At 31.9% G+C, this 25,952-nt stretch overlaps 1 protein-coding gene across 3 annotated transcripts in view; it reads left to right on the plus strand.

Annotated features, from left to right (window-relative positions):
- HnRNP-K (Heterogeneous nuclear ribonucleoprotein K) overlaps nucleotides 1–25,952 on the plus strand; it is a 172,133-nt gene that overhangs the window by 74,293 nt on the left and 71,888 nt on the right. Inside the window, exon 1 of one of the 3 annotated variants that reach the window (XM_075313735.1) lies at nucleotides 3,053–3,401. The exons of the other annotated variants lie outside the window; for them this stretch is intronic. The gene's annotated coding sequence lies outside the window, so the exon portion shown is untranslated. Of the gene's footprint in view, nucleotides 1–3,052; nucleotides 3,402–25,952 lie in introns of those variants that run through there. 3 annotated transcript variants of the gene reach the window in all.

The following is a 25,952-nucleotide window of genomic DNA, read 5'->3' on the forward strand; positions in this document are numbered from 1 at the left end:
TCCTGCACGGTTGTTAGAGACCATAAACTAATACCATGAAATTTGCTTCTATTAGAGGCCTCGCAAGCCAAATTTGGGGGTCCGTTTATATGGGGGCTATATATTATTATGGACCGATATGGACCAATTTTTGCGTAGTTGTTAGAGACCATATACTAACACTATGTACCAAACTTCAACAGGATCGGATGAAATATGCTTTTGTTAGAGGCTCCGCAAGCCAAATCTGAGGGTCCGTTTATATGGGGGCTATACGTAAAAGTGGACCAATATGGCCCATTTGCAATACCATCCGACCTACATCAATAACAACTACTTGTGCCAAGTTTCAAGTCGATAGCTTGTTTCGCTCGGAAATTAGCGATTTCAACATACGGACGGACGGACATGGTTAGATCGACTCAGAATTTCACCACGACCCAGAATATATATACTTTATGGGGTCTTAGAGCAATATTTCGATGTGTTACAAACGGAATGACAAAGTTAATATACCCCCATCCTATGGTGGAGGTTATAAAAATTGTTGAGCCAATTAAATTTTTAATTGAGTATATTTAAAATTTTAATTGAAAAAATTTGGGTGGTATTTTGAAAATAAAATCTTTTAAAAACGATTTTAACATTTTCAATTAAAATGTTAATTATCCCAATTAAAATTTTTCAACGAAAAATTTCAACATTTTAAAATCCACTTACATAAAATTCATAAGTGGAAAAATAACAACAAAGTTGTGAATGTGAGTGAACTAATTAAAATTAAAAATATAATTGAGAGTACAGAAGAAATAATTTAATATTTTGATCAGGTATATATTTTATTTGTTATTAATTATGCGATTCATAGTGTCATTTTTTGATTTTGTTCGGAAACCTCAAATAATTTTTTATTGATGCACTCAATTACACTAGTTTACAAAAAAAAAAAAAAAAATCATGTACCCTTGATGAGAGGCAACTTTTATGTATTTTGATCTGCTGAATTCGGAAAAATTTTTAAAAACATTTTTTATGGAATAGTTTTTGATATATCCCATTATTTTTAGTTTTTCACTCTTTTTTCACTAAAAAAATTATATCTCGAGTCAAAAATGATTATATTGTTGTTGGTACTTAAATGAAAGGTATTAAGATGACGAATAATAGTTTATAATTGGATCTGTGATAGGTTAAGTGGTTCAAAAAATATTGATGCGAAATGGCCAATTTTCCAAAAAATCGTATTTGATAGAAAAGTACAACGATATAATCGGACATTTCTACCTCGAGTTATCATTTGTTTAGTGAAAAAAGAGCGAAAAACTAAAAATAACGGGTTGTCTCAAAAACTTCCATAAAAAAAGTTTAAATTTTTTTTCGAATTCAGCAGATCAAAATACATAAGAAAAGTCGACTCTCATCAAGTGTACATTTTCAGTGTAAACTAGTGTTATTTACAGTGTTATGTTTATTTATTAGTAATTATTTTCCCTTAAAATTAAATAATTTTCTTGTAATTTTACATGACATTATACATTCTTATGAATTTTCCGATTATAATTGCAGTTGGATTTTTTTTAGATTTGAGTCAAAATTTAATGAACCTGCGAATAGTACGAAACTAATTATTTCCGTACGAAATTTTTAGTTATATATTTAAATTTTTAGTTATATATTAAATATTAATTGGGATAATCAATTGTTTTAATTGAAAAGGCAAAGATGTTCAATCATTTTCTTAATCGACTTGATTTTTTAATTTGATTAAAAACTTAATTGTATCAAATTAATGTTTAATTGATTAAGTCTTAAACATCAATCAACTTTTTGTATTGGAAATATTTTGGTGATATTTTTTCCATGTTGGATCGTAGGTTTTCATGTAGATAACTAATTAATATATGATAGCAGCATGTGTGTTTCTTTGGAATATGGAGAGCGGGGGAGAGGAGGAAGGTTGAATTTGTATTGCCTTTAATTTCGTTGAAAACTATTAGAAGGTGGAGGCAAATAAGTTTGGTTTTAATATACAAATTTTCTTGTCAATATTAAATGCAAAGCTATCAAGTTTTTTTTTTTTGCTTTTCCTACTATCTTAAGTACTTCCCCGCCCTTCTATGCATCTTTTATGTGTTGTGCGTATGTGTCGGGTGGGCTATTTGCCTTATTTTTTTTTCCCTTGAATTTCCTATTAACGCCCACAGCAGCATAGAAAATTGTGGTGAATTTAACTAACTTGTATTTGTTAAGGTATTTTTTTTCTTCGTTGAAGAACATTGGAGCTCTATTCCACCGATTTATGTAATTAAAGTGGTATTTTCGGTTACCATGGAGATATAAATGCTTCCCCTAATTTGATTTTACTGACCACAAACGAAGCTGACTTCTCAGCACAATTACTCAGCAGCAAGGTAATTGTCCTGTTTTTCCTATACAGCTCTAGAGTGTATCCTGTCTATTTCACTTTATGAGCTACCATGTTTCGCGTGTCATTCTTTATTGTTGTCATTGTTGTTGTTTAGAATATAGAATATTTAATGATCAATTTATGTGTAGGATTTTTATTGGCCCAAGTTGTCTGTTCGTCCATCTTTGGGTCTGACATGAAGTTTGATTTTCTCCCCCATTTTTTTTTTTTTTGGTTTTTTTTCAGCCGCATGGCATTTCGAAGCCTCAGGTCTTTTGGTGACCATTCAGTCTAAATGTAATTGTCTTATCTTGTAAGCCCTGCAATCGAGGGCTATTTCCGATCTAAATGTATTGCCGCATTGTGGGTAATTTCACCCACACCAAAAACGATGAGTGGGTGCTTTGGAAACAGGTGGAGTTACTATGGTCACTGTACTAAGGTGTTACGTTCCAATTCTCTGTGATTGGTCAATCGTTTCCGGTGGTCAAACCCTTCCGACGAAGAGGCTCTTTCTGTCGCACTTGTCCTTTGCAATGGGTTTCTGAACTAAAATATGTGCGTTTTTTTCAAATAATAAGTTTTTCACATTTTAGTATTGTCATTCAATAAATATCTCCGTTTTATATCTATGGACATTAGTAATTTGTAAAACTTCTTGGGGTAAAGAGCTCCAACCTGAAACATCCGACCAAGTCAAGTCTTCTATTCTAAAACTATACCCACGGGAGCTCTATTATAAATATTTTTTTAATAATAAAAAAAATAATAAACAAAAATTAATACCAAAGAATTTGTGATAATTAGTGCAACTAATCAAAAACCTAAAACCAAAACTAAAAAAAGAAATAAAATTTCCTAGTGCCACGTATCGTTTAGCATTTAGTACAAAATAAAAAAAATCGTGATAATTTGTTATGAACATACTGAAATTGATTTAAACAATTACTACAACGTAGTGTATTCGGTTATATCAAATTGACTATTTGTAATTTACTTTAAAAGTTAATAAAAGGTAATTTTTCTGAATGAAATCTATATTTTTTATATTTTTAGAGAATCATTTCTTATATAATACAATATTGGACCAACAATTAATTCTTGTTGCTTTTCCTCTAAAACTACTTCTGATCAATAAAAAGATATTTATATTCTAAAAATTTTATAATGTGAAGGAATTGGTATTATTATTGTTAGTAATGCTAGATACCAATCTACACAAGCCTAGCCATACATATTTCATCGCTGGCTAGGATGAATCTCCATAGCCTTCCGACTAGATCAGGAGGGTGTAGATGACTTATTTTGGGACTTGTTTGAAAACTTCTGGTGGTAATAACTTAAGAAAATTATTCTTCTCAAATTGAACCATTTCTCTACTATCACTTTGCATCATTTTTTCATACAACTATTCCACAAAATAAACATTTCATTCTATTGAATACTTTATTGCTGCAAAAACAAGTGATTAGCAAAATTTCAGTGCAATTATTTAATAATTTTTATTGCAATTTCGATTCTAATAAAAAGTTCTACGTTTTCCAAATCGCGCATTTGTCAAAGCCTTTGGATCCTCCACAATCCCCCCCAATGTTCCGATATTCCGAATTGCAAAGTTTTCGTTTGACGATATTTTCTTAATCCTAAAATATATGCACTTAAAATTTGGCAATATAGTTCCATGTAATCAGAACTTCAAACTAAAATTGGATTTATATGCGAGAGTATATACCAGAGTTTTTAGTTATAAGAATATGAAATATGGCGGTATAAATTAGTAACAATTTTAGAATGGCACCATTATTTGAGCAGGCAGTGAATATGGGAAAAATGTAGTGTACGAGTAACATTAAGGCAACATAACCCAGCAAAAAGCGTCGCCAAAAAAGTAGTGAAAATTTTGTTTTTGGATCCGGAAGTGGCACAGAAGCGATGAATTTAACATTTTTCATAGAACGGATGTCCACCATTTCAACAGCCGATGCTTTGAATTTGCATCACTTCCTAAGGCGTGATCCGAATTCAGTGTTTTGGATGTGAATTAAAAACAGGTTGTGATAATTTGTCAAATAAGTTTTATAATTTTTTTGATTATTTCATGCATTCTAATAATTGTCCGTTTGACCTCAAAAAATATTTTCAAAAATTCGCAATTTTTCTAGATTGTATTTAGCATTTTTTTCGACAGAATTTAAATAACTAAAAAAAGAAAATGTTAAAATTACATAAAAGAAAGTGCTTTTAAAGTTGTGCCTTTAGAACAACTTTCAATTTTGTTTTTGCAGGGAAGATAACATATCTGAGTGTTTCAAAGCTTCTATATGCGATTTCGCACGTAGCACGCGGTTCATTCTATACTTTTATTCCGACGGCTGGGGATTTTACATAAAAACACAGTAACGCTGATTTGATTCCTGATGATTGCGAAATAAAAGTATATCATAAAAGGCACATAAGGTAACACTGACTCTGTCATTGAGATAAATATCGAAACGAACAGCATCCATTGATAAAAGAGAAGTTCATCAATTGTGGTATGACCGTGGATAGAATTGTATAAGTCAATCTTAAATAATGGATTACCACCATAACGTAATCTAATCTACAAAATAGCTCAATCACGAAGAGCTAAGACCACAGCGTCAATTTTCAGTGCTATTTCTTTGATTTCAGTAAGAATTTCTAGGACATCCCAATTCATAATTCGGACGACCCAATTCATAAAAATAATATTGCACTTTTCATAAGAATTGAAATCGACATTAGTCATTACGGCGGTAACATGCTTTTCCTGTTGATTTTGCAGCAAACTGTTATAATCAAAATAGTTAAAAGAAATAGATGCACTCAAGAAAATATTGTCATGAGGTCTAAGATTTCATTGCTTCAAAATACGAATGCAAATTTTGCTTAGCATAGAAGACGCCTTTCTCTAATATACATTTTTTTTCATTGTCCAAAAGTCGATAAACTTTTCAATTAAGTCGTATTGTCCTTATAATTAAGTGATTTTACTTAAAAATGGGTATCATAACATGAAAGAAAAAATGTTTGGGCTGAGGTCAACTTGACTTGAATTCAGAAAAATTCTTTAAATTAAACGAAATTGTCTTTAAATTTAAATTTTATGAAGTTGCTTTTTGCATCTTGACTACAAAGCAAAAAATCATTCAAATATAGGACATGTTTTTAAACTCTTTAAAATAAAGACGTTTTTTACTTGAAACAGCATATTTCTACTGGAAGTCGAATCTTAATTTGGAAAATAAAGTTGTCGTTAACTCGTTTTTAAAGGTCTTTGATAGCATATGAAGAAAAAAAAGCTGAAAAACGAAAAATTAAAATTTGCTTCTTAGAAGCAAGTACACATAACCCAAATTTAAATGAGAATTGTGTCTTAAAAGTATCCTTACTAGTATTCTCCGCTTCTTTGGCTCGGAATCAGTACCAACATTTTTAAAGTAAAGACAAAATCTTTGGAACCGGTCATGCTTTTTTTCAGAGTACAATATAACATTAAGGTAGCCAACGTGAGACAATGGTTAACATGCCCACCTTGCATTCAAAGGGTCATGGGATCAATCCAAAACACCAAAGAGTTTTTCAGCGGTGGAATTATCCCCACAAAACGAAAAATTAGTTTTATTTGATAAAAAAGCAACGAAGATCCAAATAATTTTTTTTTAAATTCAACATCCCGAGTTTTAAGAGTTTTATCGAAAATATTTTCCAATTTTAACTGATAAAAAAATCCACTATTCACAAAAAATATCGTGGACATTTTATGACTTACAAAACGGATAAAGAAATCCACACCCAGAGAAGGAATATGATCACATCAAACATGTTTTAAGAGCAAAATGTTATTTTTGGGTGGTGACCATGTAACATGGTTTTCGCAACCATGTTATTTTCTCGGAAATCATGTATCTGATTTCGGCAAGCAGGTTATATTTGACGAGAAAATAACATTTTAGTGACAAACATGTTACATGGTCACCATACAAAAATAACATTTTGCTCTTGAAACATGTTTGAGGTTATCCTATTCCTTCTCTGCGTATTCATCAATTATGTCATATTAGATTCGTAAGTGTATTATCGATAACAAATACACAATTTGATAAGAAATATCGTAAGATAATTCTCAACATTAACAGCCTGTTTCTGTATCTCGATCCAGCTAAATCGATCGACTGAAATGGGAAAAACAGCTGAATTTATAACCAAATTTCTGCTGTTTCTATGAACTTCAGTCGTTTGATAGAGCTTGTTCGACATACAAAAACAGGCTGTAAGTTGATAAAAAAAAATTCCACTATTTGATATCGTAAGGTATTTGTCTTTTTTTCCTGACCTTAAATCGATAAAAACAATCGTGCTTTCGATAAAAATGTCGTAACCTTTTTATCTCTTTTTGGTTATATCCGCCATTTGATAAAAACATAGTCGCCATTTTATCATTATTCAACCTAAAAAAATGTGTGTTGTAATGAAAGACACTTTTCACAAAAAGAAAAATTTTATTATTTTTATTTAGGAATCATATTTTCAACCAATATTAAGAAAAAATATGGCATACGAGTATATAATTCTTGACTCAAACGTACTTCATCTCGAATTCAAATCCACGGCGGGTGGATGTCTTATGGTACGGTCACACTGGGCAAATATTTGACAGAAATCGAAAGAGAAATCATCGCCACAGTCAAACCAGCAAACATTTTTAGCTCATATTCTATATTTTACATTACGATAATAGTATTTTCCAAAAATTACATTCAGATATTTTGAAAGAGGTCCTGGAAAAATGTTTGACACTCATTTTGGGCAAATATTTGCCTAGTGTGACCATACCCTTAACTCAAAATCGATTCCTATCCGTAAATGAGATTAGCTTTTATAAGACATTAACCCTTTCACTACCGATGTTCACGTAAGAAAACATTCGAAAACGACACCAAACTCTATTTCGCCACTTTGTTTCGATTTATTTTTCGATGATATTTTAAAGTAGAGGTTTCAATCTAGGTTAGGTTAGGTGGCAGCCCGATGTATCAGGCTCAAGTAGACTATTCAGTCCATTGTGATACCACATTGGTGAACTTCTCTCTTATCACTGAGTGCTGCCCGATTCCATGTTATGCTCAATGACAAGGGACCTTCTTTTTATAGCCGAGTCCGAACGGCGTTCCACATTGCAGTGAAACCACTTAGAGAAGTTTTGAAACCCTCAGAAATGTCACCAGCATAATCCACCGCTGAAAAACTTTTTGGTGTTCGGTCGAAGCAGGAAACGAACCCACGACCTTGTGTATGCAAGGTGGGCATGCTAACTATTGCACCACGGTGGCTCCCTGGTTTCAATCTAAATAAGCTAGAAAAATTTTCCATTTTGATGAGCATTAAAATGCATTTTTATAAACTTCTATACACAATAAACAGAACATACGAAAATTTGAGACCACTTTTCTACTGTACGTCTGTAGTAAATGGACATTCATACAAAATCTATAGATGATATTATTTCGGACTCTTCTCACACTTCGATAGATATTATAGGCCTAAAACCGCTTATTTACCTAATGTCATTTGGTCACAATTCAAGAATCAAGTTGTCAGACTAAACTCATATAGCTTTTGAAGTAATTGAGGTATGTCCTCCAAATTAAAATTTTTGTTCTCCATGCTATTATTTAAATATTACCATATGAATGATTAACAGTAACATCAACAATTGATGGAAATAATAGAATATTTGTCTACATTTCCAGAAACTAAAGGTTTCTAAATTCTTTTGCACATTCTGACGCGCAAAGTGAACCACACTGAAGAGAGAACAGTTGATTTTTACTGTAAAACTCCACCTAGTTTTAAACAAAAGGACAGTGTTGCCAGGTGATGTTTGATTCTGCCCCCCAAATCTTAAGAAAAAAACCCCTAAATTGTTCTAGACTTTTTTCAAAAACCCCCAAAAAATTTAAGAATGTTAGTAAGCCAAAAAGGTGTCCCAAATTTCGTAAAAAAATCCGGCAGTGATACACTTTACAAATTAAATTTAACACAAATATATATACTGAAAGATTTTGTTTTTCTGAAGAACAAAATTTCTTTTGAAGTAAATAAAAATCAGTAGATAACGTCATTATACCACTATTCACAAATTCGGGTTTATTTGTCTAAACTTTCGTTCCTGAGGAAAGTAATTTTTCTATGGGTATAATAATAAAATGTATATCAATATAAAGGGCAGACAAAAAAAAATATAATTCAATGTATAAATCTTTCAAATCAAATTAATTAAAACAACGGCTTATAAAATAGAAATAATAGAAATAAAAAATAAACAAAAATTAAAGTTCAGTAAATATATACATTATTCGCCAAAATTGTAGGCGTGAAATTATGAGACCAATAATTTAATGTTACAATACCATTTCTTAATTTGTTTTTAATTGTATCAAATAATAAAAATGCCCCTTCAACAGATGCGTTTAAAACAGAATGTCATTGCTTAACATACTTGCTTGTATTTAAGAACATGGGTTCACTTCCCTCATTTGTTTTTTCAAAATTCATGCCAGAATTGTTCTAAATTTTGTTGAGAATTGCTCCACTTTATAGGGCCTAAAATAATTTTTTACTCCCAAAAATCCCCCCAAATAAATGTTACCCCTAAAAATCCCCCTAAACGTGTAAAAAACCCCTAAATTTGGGGGGAAACCACCCCCAACCTGGCAACACTGCAAAGGGAACATATCAATGCATGTTTTTCGTTTTTTCTCTGGATGCTACAAATTAATTGGCAGATATATGTGTGTGTGTACATACGATATTTTAATCAATTGACGGACCTTTTATAGACCAACAAATTGATCAAAACATATAAATATCTTTATCAAAAGAAGGATATTTTTTGATAAATATTTAAATAAAATTTAATAAAATACCCATCGATATCTCAACAGAAAGTATTAATAAAATACTTGTAAATTTCGTCGTTGATATCCCAACTTTTTTTTTATCAAATACAAAATCAATCAAGAAATTCAAACTATCAATGCAAAATTTTATCAAAATTTGAATAATTTTCCTCATAAATATTTTTATTAAAATTTATCAGGGGTATTTTTTTCCTGTGTAATACCGATTTACCTCTTCGACTTCTTCATCATAGGGAAGGAATAAATTGCAATTGGAACACAAATCTTCCTCCGCATACAACCTAAACAAAGAACCACAATAATTGCAAAATAATCATTAAATGTATGTAGAAAAAAAAGTTATTTCATTAGCCAATCAAGTAAAACAATCCTACACTTGAGAGAGCTACCCCAACACTAATGTCGCGAAACCAATTGCATTTTGTGAGTATTTATAAATTAAATGTAAATGTAAAAAAAAACTATTTTTTAATTGCATAAATTTCAAAGTTATTAAATTAAAATGTGCATATTTTTGAACAGCTAAATTGATTTTGTGTGCCTTTACCAGCCGTCGTCGGCAAGCGTTTGGTGTGTTGGCTTTGAATAGGAAGGGCAATATGTTATTATAATGGTGATAATTTTTTTTTATTGTGAAGTGTAGTTGCACGAAATATCCAGAAACGATTCCAACCACGCATGTATCTTCAAATATTTCTTCTTTTTAATATTTCATGTAACGTTCAATGAAAATAATATTGAAAGATTATGCAACCTAAATTTTAGTATATGGCATTTACACAATATTAAGGACAAATTTCTTTAAAATAATGTAATTTTAATTATCAAAAAAGTTTATAATATTTGCTTCAAAAATTGTTATACCCTCCACCATAGGATGGGGTATATTAACTTTGTCATTCCGGTTGTAACATATCGAAATATTGCTCTAAGACCCCATAAAGTATATATATTCTGGGTCGTGGTGAAATTTTAAGTCGATCTAAGCATGCCCGTCCGTTCGTCTGTGGAAATAACCCTAACTTCCGAACGAAACAAGCTATCGACTTGAAACTTGGCACAAGTAGTTGTTATTGATGTAGGTCGGATGGTATTGCAAATGGGCCATATCGGTTCACTTTTACGTATAACCCCCATATAAACGGACCCCCCAGATTTGGCTTGTGGAGCCTCTAAGAGAAGCATATTTCATCCGATCTGGCTGAAATTTGGTACATGGTTTTGGTATATGGTCTCTAATAATCATGCAAAAATTGGTCCACATCGGTCCATAATTACATTAGGCAACAAATAACAAACTTTTCTCTGTGAATTGTTTCTAGCATATTTTTTCTTATTGATTATGACCTACTAAACACGAAACTGATTTTTAAAAAATTTTCTGTCGATTGGTTTTCGAGACACATTTTTTTTTTAATTTTTGGAGGTACACTTCCAATTTTGAGCATATCTTTCGTTTTCTTTAACCTTTTTGATCTTAATACTACTCAAATTAAAGAAAATTGAGCCGTCTACAACTCATTCTCAGAAAATTTTCAAATCGGGTAAGTAGTTTGGGTGTTGGCGGCTTAAAAAGGTTAAAAAACGGCGTTTTTTTAGTAAAAATGTGGCAGAAAAAACCATATAAAGATTCATATAAAATATATTGGGTTTTTTACGTATAGCTGATAAGCCCTTACTTAACAAAATCGAACAACAAATAGCGGACTTATAATTTTTTTGGTAAAAGACCGAAAAGACCAAATCAACGCATCAACGCTGTTTTCCACATGGCATAAAATGTACAGTTATATTTTTATACCCACCACCATAGAATGGTGACGGGGTATAATAAGTTTGTCATTCCGTTTGTAACGCATCGAAATATCGATTTCCGACTATATAAAGTATATATATTATTGATCAGGGAGAAATTCTAAGACGATATAAGCATGTCCGTCTGTCCGTCTGTCTGTCTGTCTGTCTGTCTGGCTGTCTGTTGTAATCACGCTACAGCATTCAATAATGGAGCTATCGTCCTGAAATTTGGCACAGAATCGTCTTTTATCTGCGCGCAGGTCAAGTTCGAAGATGGGCTATATCGGGCCATGTTTTGGTATAGCCCCCATATAAACCGACCTCCCGATTTGGGGTCTTTCGCTTATAGAAACCGTAGTTTTCATCCAATTTGCGCGAAATTGAAAATCTAGAGATATTTTGGGACCTTGAAGAGGTGTGCCAAAAATGGTGAGTGTCGGTCCATGTTTTGGTATAGCCCCCATATAAACCGACCTCCCGATTTTACTTCTTGGGCTTATAGAAACCGTAGTTTTTATCCAATTTGCCTGAAATTGGAAATCTAGAGGTATTTTTGGGCCATAAAGAGGTGTGCCGAAAACGGTTAGTATCGGTCGGTATTTTAGTATAGCCCCCATAAGAACGATTTCCCGATTTAACTCCTTAGGTTTCTAGAAACCGTAGTTTTTATCCGATTTGCCTGAAATTGTAAATATTCTCGTATTTAAGGCTCACAAAAAAGTGTATCGGATTAAGTTTTTATCGGTCCATTTGGTAATGCCTCCATATAGACCAATTTCACTTCTTGTGAGTATAGAAGGCGCACTGATCATGAAAATTGCTTGAAACTCAATGTAAAATTTCCAGATTTTATTTTTCGGGTGAAAATCTACAGATTTAAAATTTCAAATCAAGACGTTACTTTATAATTTTCTTGCACACTTACAAGAGATGTTAATGATTCCTCTAAAACTCAAACAAAAATGGTTCTTATAAATCCAGAATCTGATATAGTCCTCATAGGTGAAATCTTTAAATGTATCTTCGGGAAGTGTCCTCAAGTTCATGGTGGTGGGTATTTAAGATTCGGCCCGGCCGAACTTACTGCTGTATATACTTGTTGTTTCTACTCATTTGGTTTTTTTGGGTGTTGATTTGGGTTTGATTTCGGTCTTTTACCAAAATTATAACTCCGCTATTTGTTGTTCGATTTTGTTAAGTAAGGGCTTATTTTCTTTGTAAAAAGAAAAATATACGTAAAAAACCCAAAATTGCTGTTAGCAATTTTTTTATATTTTATATGAATCTTTATATGGTTTTTTCTGCCACATTTTTACTAAAAAAACGCCGTTTTTTAACCTTTTTAAGCCGCCAACACCCAAACTACTTACCCGATTTGAAAATTTTCTGAGAATGAGTTGTAGACGGCTCAATTTTCTTTAATTTGAGTAGTATTAAGATCAAAAAGGTTAAAGAAAACGAAAGATATGCTCAAACTTGGAAGTGTACCTCCAAAAATTAAAAAAAAAAATTGTATCTCGAAAACCAATCGACAGAAAATTTTTTAAAAATCATTTTCGTGTTTAGTAGGTCATAATCAATAAGAAAAAATATGCTAGAAACAATTCACAAAATGGCTGTTGGCTAGTGTTATATATAGCCCCCATATAAACCGATCCCCAGATTTGGCTTGCGGAGCCTCAAAGAGATGCAAATTTCATCCAAATTTGGTACATGGGGTTGATATATGGTCTCTAACAACCATGCCAGAATTGGTCCGTATCGATCTATATTATATATAGCCCCCAAATAAACCGATCCCCAATCACAGAAAAATCACGATTGCCACTCGAGCCAAAAATAATCTACCAAAATTTTATTACCATAGAAAATTTTGTCAAAATTTTATATTTCTATAGAAAAATTTGTTAAAATTTTATTTCTATAGAATATTTTGTCAACATTTTATGTCTTTAGGAAATTTTGTCAGAATATAATTTCTATACAAAATTTTGACAAAATTTTATTGTTGTTTTTTTCAGCTTAAAAAAAAAACAACAACAATTCTTAAAGAACAACACCAAAAATAACAAAACAAAACGAATGGAAAATTTTATTTCTATAGAAAATTTATGAAGCATTACATAGTTGTAGAGGAATATTTTGCAAAATCTTCCAAAACATCAAGAATTCTACCAATCTACCAAACAGTACAAAATCTGCCATTTTTTGGTAGACTCGTGTTCATAATTGTGTGTAGCCCCCATATAAAGCCACCCACATATTTCAATTCTGGCTCTATAATTACCGAACAAAAGTTCATATCGTTTCGTAATTAGTTCTTCTTTTTTTTTTGAGTGTCGTGAGTGTCTCGTATAAAAAAAAAAAAAACACTGCTAAACATAGCCGAAGTGTTACATTACTTATTCCTCATTGTCCTTTCGTCCAAATCATGGTGCCATTCTAAAGTTAGTGGCAATTAGTGGTGCCAACTATGTCGATTTTTCGTCATTTTTTACGATTTTTGATGGTAAATTTGTCATGTGACGTTTTGACGACGGCTTTAAGCAACGTAACTATATGTTGACGATTTGTGAAAATGAGTCGCACATCAAGTGTTTCCTTTCAAGGGGTTTATGACAATTTGACATAGTAACGTAGTTATAAGTTGACGATTTTCTCATAAGTTGTAATGTTTTTAATTCCAATATGATCAAAATCTGTATCCAGCTTACTCTGTTACATTCGTCATTTAATTTAGAATAGTTTTCCAAATCAGAAACATCAATTGTGCAGTGTATTCTTTTGTCCAAACAATATTTTAAGCTTCATAATTCTGAATGTTTTGAAGTTAGTTTAGTTTAAGCTTAATTTAATTCCCTTTTTTAATCACCCTCAAAAAAATCGCTTCTGTAACATATACCCCAAACAGAGAGAGAGAGAATAGAGAAAAAGATAAAGATACCGACGGAGATAGATAGCGAAAGACATCACCATAACACAGTGAAAGTATCAAATGAGAGCAACTGGAGCTGTACTTGCATTCATTTTGGTATGTGTCTCTCACATCAACAAGGCACCCCAAAAAAATTGAAATGTTTAAGTCTAAACATTGTTGAATTTACACATTCAGTTGTGTATTCTTCTTGTGGCATCAAACTTACTATGAGTATGTTAAGTCGACATTTCCCGGCCAAGAAAAGGTACTAAAATAGCTGAAAGCATTACAAATTTATGAATTTATTTATTTAAAAAATAAAGAAATCAATTAATTATTTCGGGCATTAAAAAAGATATGCGTACACTGAAAAAATATTGTCGTGAGGTCAAAGATGTCTTTAAAATACGAATGCAAATTTTTCTTAGCATAGAATACGCATTTCTCTAATATAAAGTTTTTTCCTTGTCCAAAAGTCGATAAACTTTTCAATGAAGTCGTATTGTCCTTATAATTAAGTGATTTCACTTAAAAATGGGTATCATAAGATGAAAGAACATGTTTGGACTAAGGTCAATTTGACTTTAATAATTCAGAAAAGTTATTTAAATTTAATGAAATTGTCTTTAAATTTAAATTTAATGAAGTTGTATTTTTGCATCTTGACTACAAAGCAAAAAATCATTCAAATGGACATGTTTTTCAACTCTTTATTTTAAAGACGTTTTTTACTTGAAACATATCATAATTTCTCCTGGAAGTCGAGTCTTAATTTGGAAAATAAAGTTGTCGTTAACTCGTTTTTAAAGGTCTTTGATAGCATATGAAGAAAAGAAGCTGAAAATGCGAAAAATTAAAATTTGCTTCCTAGAAGCAAGTTCACAAAACTTCAATTTAAAATAGAATTGTGTCTTAAAAGTATACTTACTTCTGTTCTCCGCTTCTTTGGCTCGGAATCAATACCAAAATTTTTAAAGTAAAGACAAAATCTTTAGAACCGGACATGCTTTTTTTCAGTGTAGGGTGAAACAATATGTTTGCACAGTATAAAAATTTTTATTTTTAAAAAATTTTGAAAATATATATGCTTGAAGCAGAATATGTTTGGGAGTATTTGTTACAGATAACAGGAAAATGATTTCAAGTATCTATTTATACAAAAAATATATATTAATAATAAAAATTGTACATGAGCAAGTTATAATAATTGTATTATTTCTCAGTGCAACTTTATTCTACACATGTTAAAAAATTTAAATGAAATTCTTTTGGATTACACTTAGAGATTACAATCCACTCTGAGTGCATAGTTGTTCAAACTAACAAATTTCAAATGACAGACAAATTTGTCAAGCCTGTCATACAATTTTTTTGATAGAAAACAAGAAAGCATTTTAATCCGGCTATAAAAATTAAAAAAAAAAATAGAAAACAAACGCACGCTGGGAAACAAGATATAAAAGATTACTCTGTCTTCTTTTTTCTGCGATTTATGAACTATTAATAAAAACAAATGTTTGGGTAGGGTCTTGCTGATATATTGCGATACAAACCATCCGCTGAATAAAACAAACTCTCACATGAATATATGTGTGTATATTCCAATTTAAATTCATTATATGAATTTTGTTAGATTGTTTTATTAGTTTTTTTATATAAAAATTATAAATGACACACAAATATACTTATATATAAAAAATTGCTTTTGTTAACAAGACATTAAAATTGTGTGTGTTCGCGTGTCTTAATCTCTTGAAACATGAGTGCGTTCACGCTTTCAAAAAGCAGGCCAATTTATGTTTACTTTTTTTTAATTTATGCAGGTATATTCTTCCGATGAATTTTTCTGGGAAATTATTTTTTTTTAAAGAATGAAATCTTATGATAAATGATTTATATGTATATTACATCTAAAAAATCACCTGAAAAGCACTTACCTCATATGACACAAAACGAGTAGGTTTGATGGGTGGCTTTGTTAAACAGCAAAAATCCGACATTGTTATTTTTAGGAATTTAGTTCAATTCGAAAGTGAGTACGAGTATTTGTTGGCATTACTTTTGACAGCCCTCCAAAAAGCCCACACAATTGTCAGTTCACATGACCTTCAAATAAACATTTTTATATCATGGAATGTAATTAATTCCAAACAGCTTAGAAATTTTCTAAAGGCTTCTAATTGAAATTGAGTCAAAATGAAGCTCACAAATAATAAAAAATATATTTATGTTAAAAATAAATGTAATATAAGAGAATTTGTGAATACAAACAGTAATTAAATGATAAGAAAAAAATCATAAATACTGGAGAACAAATCCTTTAGAAATAAACAACACAAAGCCTTAGAAATATTAAACAAAAAATATAATAAAATAAAATTATATATACGAAGATAAATAAAAACATCAAATAAATACAAACCGTATTTATACCCTTCACCACTACTGTGGTGCAGGGTATAATAAGTTTGTGCATTTGTATGTAACGCCAAGAAGGAAAAGTCTGAGACCCATCGTTTAGTATACCGATCGGCTTAGAATTAAATTCCGAGTCGATTTAGTGATTACCGTCTGTCTGTCTGTATATGTAATTTTGTGTGCAAAGTACAGCGCGCAGTTTAAGTCCGATCGTCCTGAAATTTGGCACAGAGTTTTACATGGGCTCAAAGACAATCGCTATTGATTTTGAAAAAAAATCGGTTCAGATTTAGATATATCTGCCATATATATTTATCACCGATCTGGTCATAATTAACGTATTTATCAACGTATTTTCTCAAAATTTCGGGCAGCCAAATATTTTGGGGTTTCCGAAGATATGCAAAATATAGCCAAATCGGTTCAGATTTAGATATAGCTCCCATATATATCTTTCGTCCGATTTCAACTAATATGGCCACAAAAGCCAGAGGTTTGACCTGATTTGCTTCAAATTTTGCAAAAGGAGTACGTTTAATAGTATCGTTAAGTGTGCCAAATTTGGTTCAAATCGGTTCAGATTTTGATATAGCTCCCATATATATCTTTCGTCCGATTTGCACTTATATGACTTCAAAAGCCAGAGTTTTGGCCTGAGTTGCTTTAAATTTTGCATAAGGAGTACGTTTAATAGTATCGTCAAATGTGCCAAATTTGGTTTAAATCGCTTCAGATTTAGATATAGTTCCCATATATATCTTTCGCCCGATTTACACCCATATGACCACGGAGACAAAATTATTCTCCCATTTACGTTTTTTTGCTGAGATAGCAGGATTATTATTCTAACTATACATGCCAAATTTGGTCAATATAGGTTCATATTTAGATATACGTCCCATATACACAGTCTCACACAAGTTTACATACCACTGAGTTTGTTACCTCTTAACTAAACATGTTTCTTGTTGTTGTTTATAACCCACATCAAAAAAATCTTCTTGATAATTAACAAATACTTTGTTTTTCAAATTAATTTACTAAAACCAATGGATATACATGCATATTATCTAAAATTTGATTATTTAAAGAAAATATAAATTCTTTAACCGTATGTAAACTTATGTGAGACTGTGTATGTAATATGTACGCCAGAGTAGGGGAAATATGGTAGAATGTTTCAAAAATTGTAAATATTACTCAAATTGTCCTATATCTCGAATACATATATATCGCCCGATAAATCATAAATGCTCTTTTGCATCAAAATTGCTCTAGCTTTATATTTCCCATATTTTTTTTTACTAACATCGTGATTCATCCCAGGGTGTTAGCCGATTTAAATTTTAATTCTAGCGATTTTGTAGAAGTACAAAAAATTGTCTCCAAATCGTTTCAGATATAAATATTTGTATATGGGAATATAAACCTTTATAATAACTCCCAACAAATTTGAAGGAGTTGAGATGGTAACACAAATTTTGGTCTACATAATGGTGAAGGGTATAGTATAGTCGGCCCCGCCCGACTTTAGACTTTACTTACTTGTTTTTTTTTTTGTCTAAAACTTCGTGCCGAACAAAATAATGCTTGTTCCAGCTACTTAAATTGCGAAAAGCGTATCAAATCCTCCTTGCATATTTGGCTCGTCATAATATCCTGACTCACTTCATCTTTCCCTTCTAATAATATTTCCTACAGGACTATTTGGGAGTAACATATATGTTTGGGAGTAACATATATGTTGCAGAAACGATTTTTTTTTGAGGGTGTAAAGAGTTTTATCCACTATGTCTTTTAAATTGTACATCATGGTGGCATTTTAAGAGTAACGCCTTGGTTTATAATATGAAGCCAACTAGTTTAAGTGAAAACAAGTATATACGGCCGTAGGCAGAATCTTATGTACCCTCCACCATGGATTGAGTAGAAACTTCTACTTGAGACTTGTCTCTACAATATAATTCAGTTCTTGACCCGATATATGGAATATAGGGAAGTGTAAAAATAATTACCAACGGATATGAAGTTTTGCGCGGTAATTAGAGAGCTGAATTGAAATATGGGAATCGCTTTATAAGGGGGCTATATACAATTATGAACCGATATGGACCGATTTTTGTGTGATTGGGGATAGGTTTATCTGGAGACTATATATAACTATAGACCGATATTGACCAAATTCGGCATGGTTGTTAGCGGCCATATACTAGCGCAATGTACCAAATTTCAACCGGGTCGGATGAATTTTGCTCCACCAATAGCACCGGAGGTCAAATCTGGGGATCGGTTTATATAGGGGCTATATATAATTATGGACCGATATGGGTCAATTTTTGCATTATTGATGCAGACCATATACTAAAACCACGTACCAAATTTCAACCAGATCGGATGAATTTTGCTCCTCCTTGCGGATGTCAAATCTGGGGATCGGTTTATATGGGGTCTATATATATATTTTTGCATGGGTATTCAAGGTCATAAACGAATTTCAACCGGATCAGATGAAACTTGCTTCTCTAAGAGGCTCCGCAAGCCAAATCGGGGGCTGGTTTATATGGGAGCTATACCTAAAAGTGGGCCGATATGGCCCATTTGCAATACCATCCGACCTACATCAATAACAACTACTTATGCCAAGTTTCAAGTCGATAGCTTGTTTCGTTCGGAAGTTAGCGTGATTTCAACAGACGGACATGCTTAGATCGACTCAGAATTTCACCACGATCCAGTGGGCCGATATGGCCCATTTGCGATACCATCCGACCTACATCACTAACAACTACATATGCCAAGCTTCAAGTCGATAGCTTGTTTCGTTCGGAAGTTAGCGTGATTTCAACAGACGGACGGACGGACTTGCTTAGATCGACTCAGAATTTCACCACGACCCAGAATATATACTTTTGTGTTACAAACGGAATGACAAAGTTAATATACCCCCCATTATATGGTGGAGGGTATAAAAAAACTCGTTTGGCTATCTTTTTATTTATGACGGGTTTTTGTTTTAACATTTTAGACAACATAACTTCTGGTATTATCCTTAATGATAACAACATGTATTGTAGAAAAATTGCTTAATGAATTGAACTCAGTTGTAATAAAAAAAATTTTCACGAACATTTTTCCAATTAAAGTCTTAAGTCTGAGTTTTAAAAAAATATTCAATTAAAAATTTAATTGAGTCAACAAATTTTTTAATTGAAACAAAAATCAATCACAAAAATTAGTAGTATCAATTAATTTTTTAATTCTTACTATCATTTCTGTGATTGAAGACATTGATTAAAAAATTAATTGATCAATTAATTTCGTGATTAAAGACAAAACATATTTTTTTTGTGTATACTCGTACATTAAATCGTTTGGTCCATGGCAATAATATTCAATAATAGTTTCTACATCGGAAAAAATCTCTTCGAGAGACTAAAAAGAAAGTTATTAAAAGAACACCAAACGCCCTAGTCCAAAATACAAACAAACAAACTTTCATTAAAAGTAGGAAAAAATTATATAAATTATTTTTTCTTTTTTTTTACCAAACAGCACCACCACCGTGGTGCAATGGTTAGCATGCTCGCCTTGCATATACAAGGTCGTGGGTTTGATTCCTGCTTCGACCGAACATCAAAAAAGTTTTTCTGCGGTCGATTATCCCACCTCAGTAACATAATGCTGGTGACTTTTTGGAGGATTTCAAACCTTCTCTAAGTGTTTTCACTGCAATGTGGAACGCCGTTCGGACTCGGCTATAAAAAGGAGGTCCCTTGTCATTGAGCTTAACATGGAATCGGGCAGCACTCAGTGATAAGAGAGAAGTTCACCACTGTGGTATCACAATGGACTGAATAGTCTAAGTGAGCCTGATACATCGGGCTGCCACCTAACCTAACCTTAATTTTAAAAAATTTTAACTAAACTGTATTACAAACGCCGATATGACAAAAATAAGTAAATATTTTTTGACAAACCCGTGTAAAAATTGGGGGATCTGATTTGATATGGTTAGATCTGAGCCAAGATATGGTCAGATCTGAGCAGATCCGAAAAATGGTTATATCTGGTCAGATCTAAATACTATGAAATTGGATCTGATCAGATCTCAAAAATGAGACACATCTAATCAGATCTAATTTGATATAATTCTATATTATTTGATACAATTGTATCTTTCGAGATCTTTCAACACATAAAAGCCCATAATTTGTATATAAAATGAGATCAATTGTTTTATTTAATAATACAGACAAAAAGTATGTGCATAATAAATATGTTTAATTTAAATTGATCCATCAAAGCTATTTAAGAGTATTGACAGTTGAGTTAGAGTGTTGTCCAAGGGTTTTTTCGTTTGTTTCTTCTGCTTTGGACTTAGACACGCGACTAAAGTATTACAGCGTTAAGGCAATCTGCAATGAAATTAAGTAAAAAAACAATTATTAAACAAATATAGGAATAAACAAATATGGGAATATATTGAACTATGTAAGCAAGTATTAGTATTGTTTTGGATCATTCTTCTTTAAGTTGCAATAAAAATTGCCATATAATTTTATGTTGCTTTTAATACTCACATTTAAAGTGTATTCGGGATTAGGTTAGGCTGTTATTTTAGGCTCATACATACTATTCAGACCATCATGACATCACAGTGATCAATATCTCACTTATCACTGACTGCTGCTCGATTCAATAATTATCTCAATAACAGCTCACGTTGCGCTGAAACAACTTAGAGAATCTTTGAAGCAGAAATGTCACCAACATTACTGCGAGGAGATAATCCACCGCCGAAATAATTTTTGGTGTTGGTCGGAACTGGGATTGAACCCGTGACCTTTTGAATGCAAGGCGGGCATGTTAACCAGTACACCACTAAGGTTTCCTTTTTTTCCAAATCTAGAAAATAGTAAAACAATATGAAAATGACTACTAAGGAAATAACAAATACAATCTACTTACCTACATAATCTCCGCAATAAAGGAAACGATATAACCTTTATCAAAGGAACACATTTAAAACAATTATATTAAATTTCTTAATTTTCTCAGCTAGTCTGGCGTTATGCGCTTTACAGACTATCAGTTATTCCGGACGACAGTGCTCGTGCCGAACATATCCCATATATTGTGCACAGTATAAGTTAAGTCCGAAGGCATAATCGATACTGCTGCATGTTTATGGGATCGATAACACATTTACCGATTATTTAGTCATCGCCGACATGTCGCATCGATCCGACACACTGTAAGATTCTTTACAAACGCCGACATTCCGTCCGGAATAACTGATAGTCTGTAAAGCGCATTAAATTTGTTTAGAAGTGATGCCCCTGACGGCGTTGACATTTGACATAATGGCATTGAGGTTTAGACGTGTATTTCAAAAATCTTTTTAACTTGTTCATGATTTTTTTTATATTTTGGACCGTATTTAACCCCATATATAGTCAGATATGATGTTATATCTACCATATCTTATTAGATATAGTGCTATATATGGTCCTATCCAAGCATATATTATTAGATATGCCAGATATAATTAGATATTATACTATATATGATGAGATCTGCAATTATATCTAACCAGATCTAGCACCATATATAGCATATCTGTGCATATCTAATTATGTCTGAACCAATATCTGAACAGATCCAATTAGACCCAATTTGATATTATTAGATAGGATTGGATCCTCCAATTTTTACACGGGAATTCATGAAATTTTATTATGCACAATTATTTGTTTTCGTATTATGAAAGAAAAATTTAAAGTTTGAAATTTCAAAACTATCCATACGTAGTTAAATATAGACGCACTTGTGTTAAAATTTGAATCTAGTTAATGTAACTTACGTACACTGAAAAAAAAAAAAATATTTACGTGATATTAAAGATTACGCAACCTAAATTTTAGGAAGCAAAATTTACAAAATATTAAGGACATATTCCTTTAAAATAATTAAATTTTAATTAAAATAAAATTTATAGTCTTTGCTTCAAAATTTTTTTCCATTAAATTTAGGGCACAAATTTTGTAAATTTGCATCCCTCCGTTAAAGTCCCATGTCTTTGAACTAAGGCTAATTTTCCTTAAAGTAAAATAACTCATTTTTGTTTTAAAGAAATTGTCCTTAAATTAATTGAAATATTGAAACTTTAGTATCCGTTATAATTTAGATTTTTAAACTGATTTTAGTTTGTACGTGAGTACCTTTATTAATAAATCGCTAAAAGAGAATGAAAATTTGATATCCTAATTTTAATTTTATTGCTCCTAGGTGTAAAGCCAGATAGGTTGCTAAAAATGTTTTTATTTTAAAGAAGCCCCATCTTTGGCTCAGAATCAATACCAAAATCCTTAAGGGAAGGTCAAAATCTTTGGATCCAAGTAAACCAAATCATGGTCATTTTAACCCTAGTTCATTCTTACTGTTAAGAATCGTACGAAATATAATGAAAGCATTTTCTAATGCAAATATTATGGATTTTCTTTTAATAAAATTTGTTTATTGCGTATCTTAAAATTTAGGTTAAATGATCTTTCATATTAGGTCAATCTTTTTTTTTCAGTGTTAACATTTCATTGCTGCTACTCAGAAGCTTTCACAAACCCCAGATTGGATTAAGTACAATCACTAGAGTGTTCCGTAAATTCTGTCTGGGTATGGACTCGTCGTTGTATTTACGCACACAACAACTGCTTTAAATCGATGACATTTTATTCGACCATAAATAGGGTTTCCACTTTTGACAAATATAACTAAAAAATCCAAATCCTTATAGAAAAATATCCTCAACACCAAATTCATTGATAACCATTCAGATTCAGAAATTACGACCAAACAATCTTACACTCAATAAATTTTATTATTTCCAATATTCATTTCAAGTCGCCATTGCTTTGGTTCATTGTTTATACTGAATCCATCAACAACACCTGTTGTTCATAAGGCAGAATTAAAATGAAACTACTTCAAATAACACTTCCAAACCAAACGACTGACTGTCTGAGGGGCATTGAGACAATCGTGTCAGACAACTAGGATACCCACATGCGGAAAATGTATGCACTGAGCTACCGCCCCTCATGTAAATGGATTATATTGTAAAAACATTGTTGGCCGCGGATACATTTCCTCCTCCTCTTCTTGTTGATGGTTTTGTGGTTAAAATCAAATTGGAAACATGGCACAACTATTAATCCCCACTGCACAAGCAAGCATACTCTCAACAATGTCCAAGAGGAAAATCTGCTTGAAAGAAATGTATAAACAAAAAAAACTGAACTATGAAATATTTAATAATTTGAATAAACACAAAAATCAAATGAATTAGAGGCATTCCAACACCATTTCCAAGAGAAAATTTTTCATTAGTAACGTAGAACACACAAAAAAGTTGTTTTCTGATTCAATCAATTGAAATTAATTTATCCAATTAATTTTTTAATTGAAATGTCTTCAATCATGAAAATTATAGTATCAATCACAGTTTTAATTGGACGTACAAAATACTGGATTGAAAAATTAATTGATTTCATTAGAAAATTTCAATTAATTTTTTAATTGATTCAATTAAAAATTTAACTGATGTTGATTGCAAAACTCAATTAATTTTTCAATTGAAGATGTAACTATTTTCAATTACTTTCTCAACGGTCTTTGTGGTTTTAGTTTGATTACATAATTAATTGTTTCAAATATATTTTCAATTAAAAAAAAATTAAAAATATTTCCATCACTTTTTTTACAATCAATTTTTTTTTACTTAAAACTGTTCAATCATTGATTATTTAAATTAATGTCTCTATCTTGATTGAAAAGTTAATTGCGTCAATTAATTTATTAATTGAAAAACTTTTCAACTTTAATCAAGTTTTTAATTGGAAATATATTGGTGAAAATTTTTTCTGTGAAGCTACGATTTTTATATATTTCCCTACCATAAATATTGCACCGATTCATAATTATGATTTTTATACCCTCCCCCATAGGACTTTGTCGTTCCGTTTGTAACACATCGAATTATTGGTCTAAGATCCCATAAAGTATATATATTCAGGGTCGTGGTGAAATTTTGAGTCGATCTATGTCCGTCCGTCTGTGAAAATCACGCTAACTTCCGAACGAAACAAGCTATCGTCTTGAAACTTGACACAAGTAGTTGTTATTGATGTAGGTCGGATTGTATTGCAAATAGGCCATATCGGTCCATAATTATATATAGCCCCCATATAAACCAATCCCCAGATTTGACCTTCGGAGCCTCTTGGTAGAGCAAATTTCATCCGATCCGGTTGAAATTTGGTACGTGGTGTAAGTATATGGTCTCTAACAAGCATGCAAAAATTGGTTCATAGCGGTCCATAATTATATATAGCCCCCATATAAACCGATCCCCAGATTTGACCTCCGGAGCCTTTTAAAGTAGCAAAATTCATCCGATCCGGTTGAAATTTGGTACGTAGTGTTAGTATGTGGTCTCTAACAACCATGCAAAATTGGTCCACATCGGTTCATAATTATATATAGCCCCCATATAAACCGATCCTCAGATATGATCTCCGTAGCTAGCCTCTTGGAGGAGCAAAATTCATCCGATCTGGTTGAAATTTGGTACGTGGTGTTAGTATATGGTCTCTAACAACCATGCGAAAATTGGTCCATAATTATATAGAGCCCTCATATAAGTCGATGCCCAGATTTGACCTCCGGAACCTCTTTGAGGAGCAAAATTCTTCCCATTCCGTTGAAATTTGGCACATTGCGCTAGTATATGGCCGCTAACAGCCATGCAAAAATTGGTCCATATTGGTCTATAATTATATATAGCCAATCACACAAAAATTGGTCCATATCGCCAAAAATAATCTACCAAAATTTTATTTCTATAGAAAATTTTGTCAAAATTTTATTTCTATAGAAAATTTTGTCAAACTTATTTATATACGTATTTAGGTTAGGTTAGGTGGCAGCCCGATGTATCGGGCTCACTTAGACTATTCAGTCCATTGTGATACCACATTGGTGAACTTCTCTCTTATCACTGAGTGCTGCCCGATTCCATGTTAAGCTCAATGACAAGGGACCTCCTTTTATAGCCGAGTCCGAACGGCGTTCCACATTGCAGTGAAACCACATAGAGAAGCTTTGAAACCCTCAGAAATGTCACCAGCATTACTGAGGTGGGATAATCCTCCGCTGAAAAACTTTTTGGTGTTCGGTCGAAGCAGGAATCGAACCTACGACCTTGTGTATGCAAGGCGGGCATGCTAACCATTGCACCACGGTGGCTCCCTATATACGTATTTAATTGTTTAATATATATCCCGTATGGACTAACTTACAATTTAGAGGACGGTATTAAGAAGTCTCAAGATACCTTGGATGACAGTCTTTAGTAAAGGGTGGTTAAAATTTCAAGGGCCGATGTTGATTTTGAATAAAACACAAACTATTTAGGAAATTATTGTAATTTTAT

The sequence above is a fragment of the Haematobia irritans genome, chromosome 5 (assembly GCF_050003625.1).
Source record: "Haematobia irritans isolate KBUSLIRL chromosome 5, ASM5000362v1, whole genome shotgun sequence".
NCBI lineage: Eukaryota > Metazoa > Arthropoda > Insecta > Diptera > Muscidae > Haematobia > Haematobia irritans.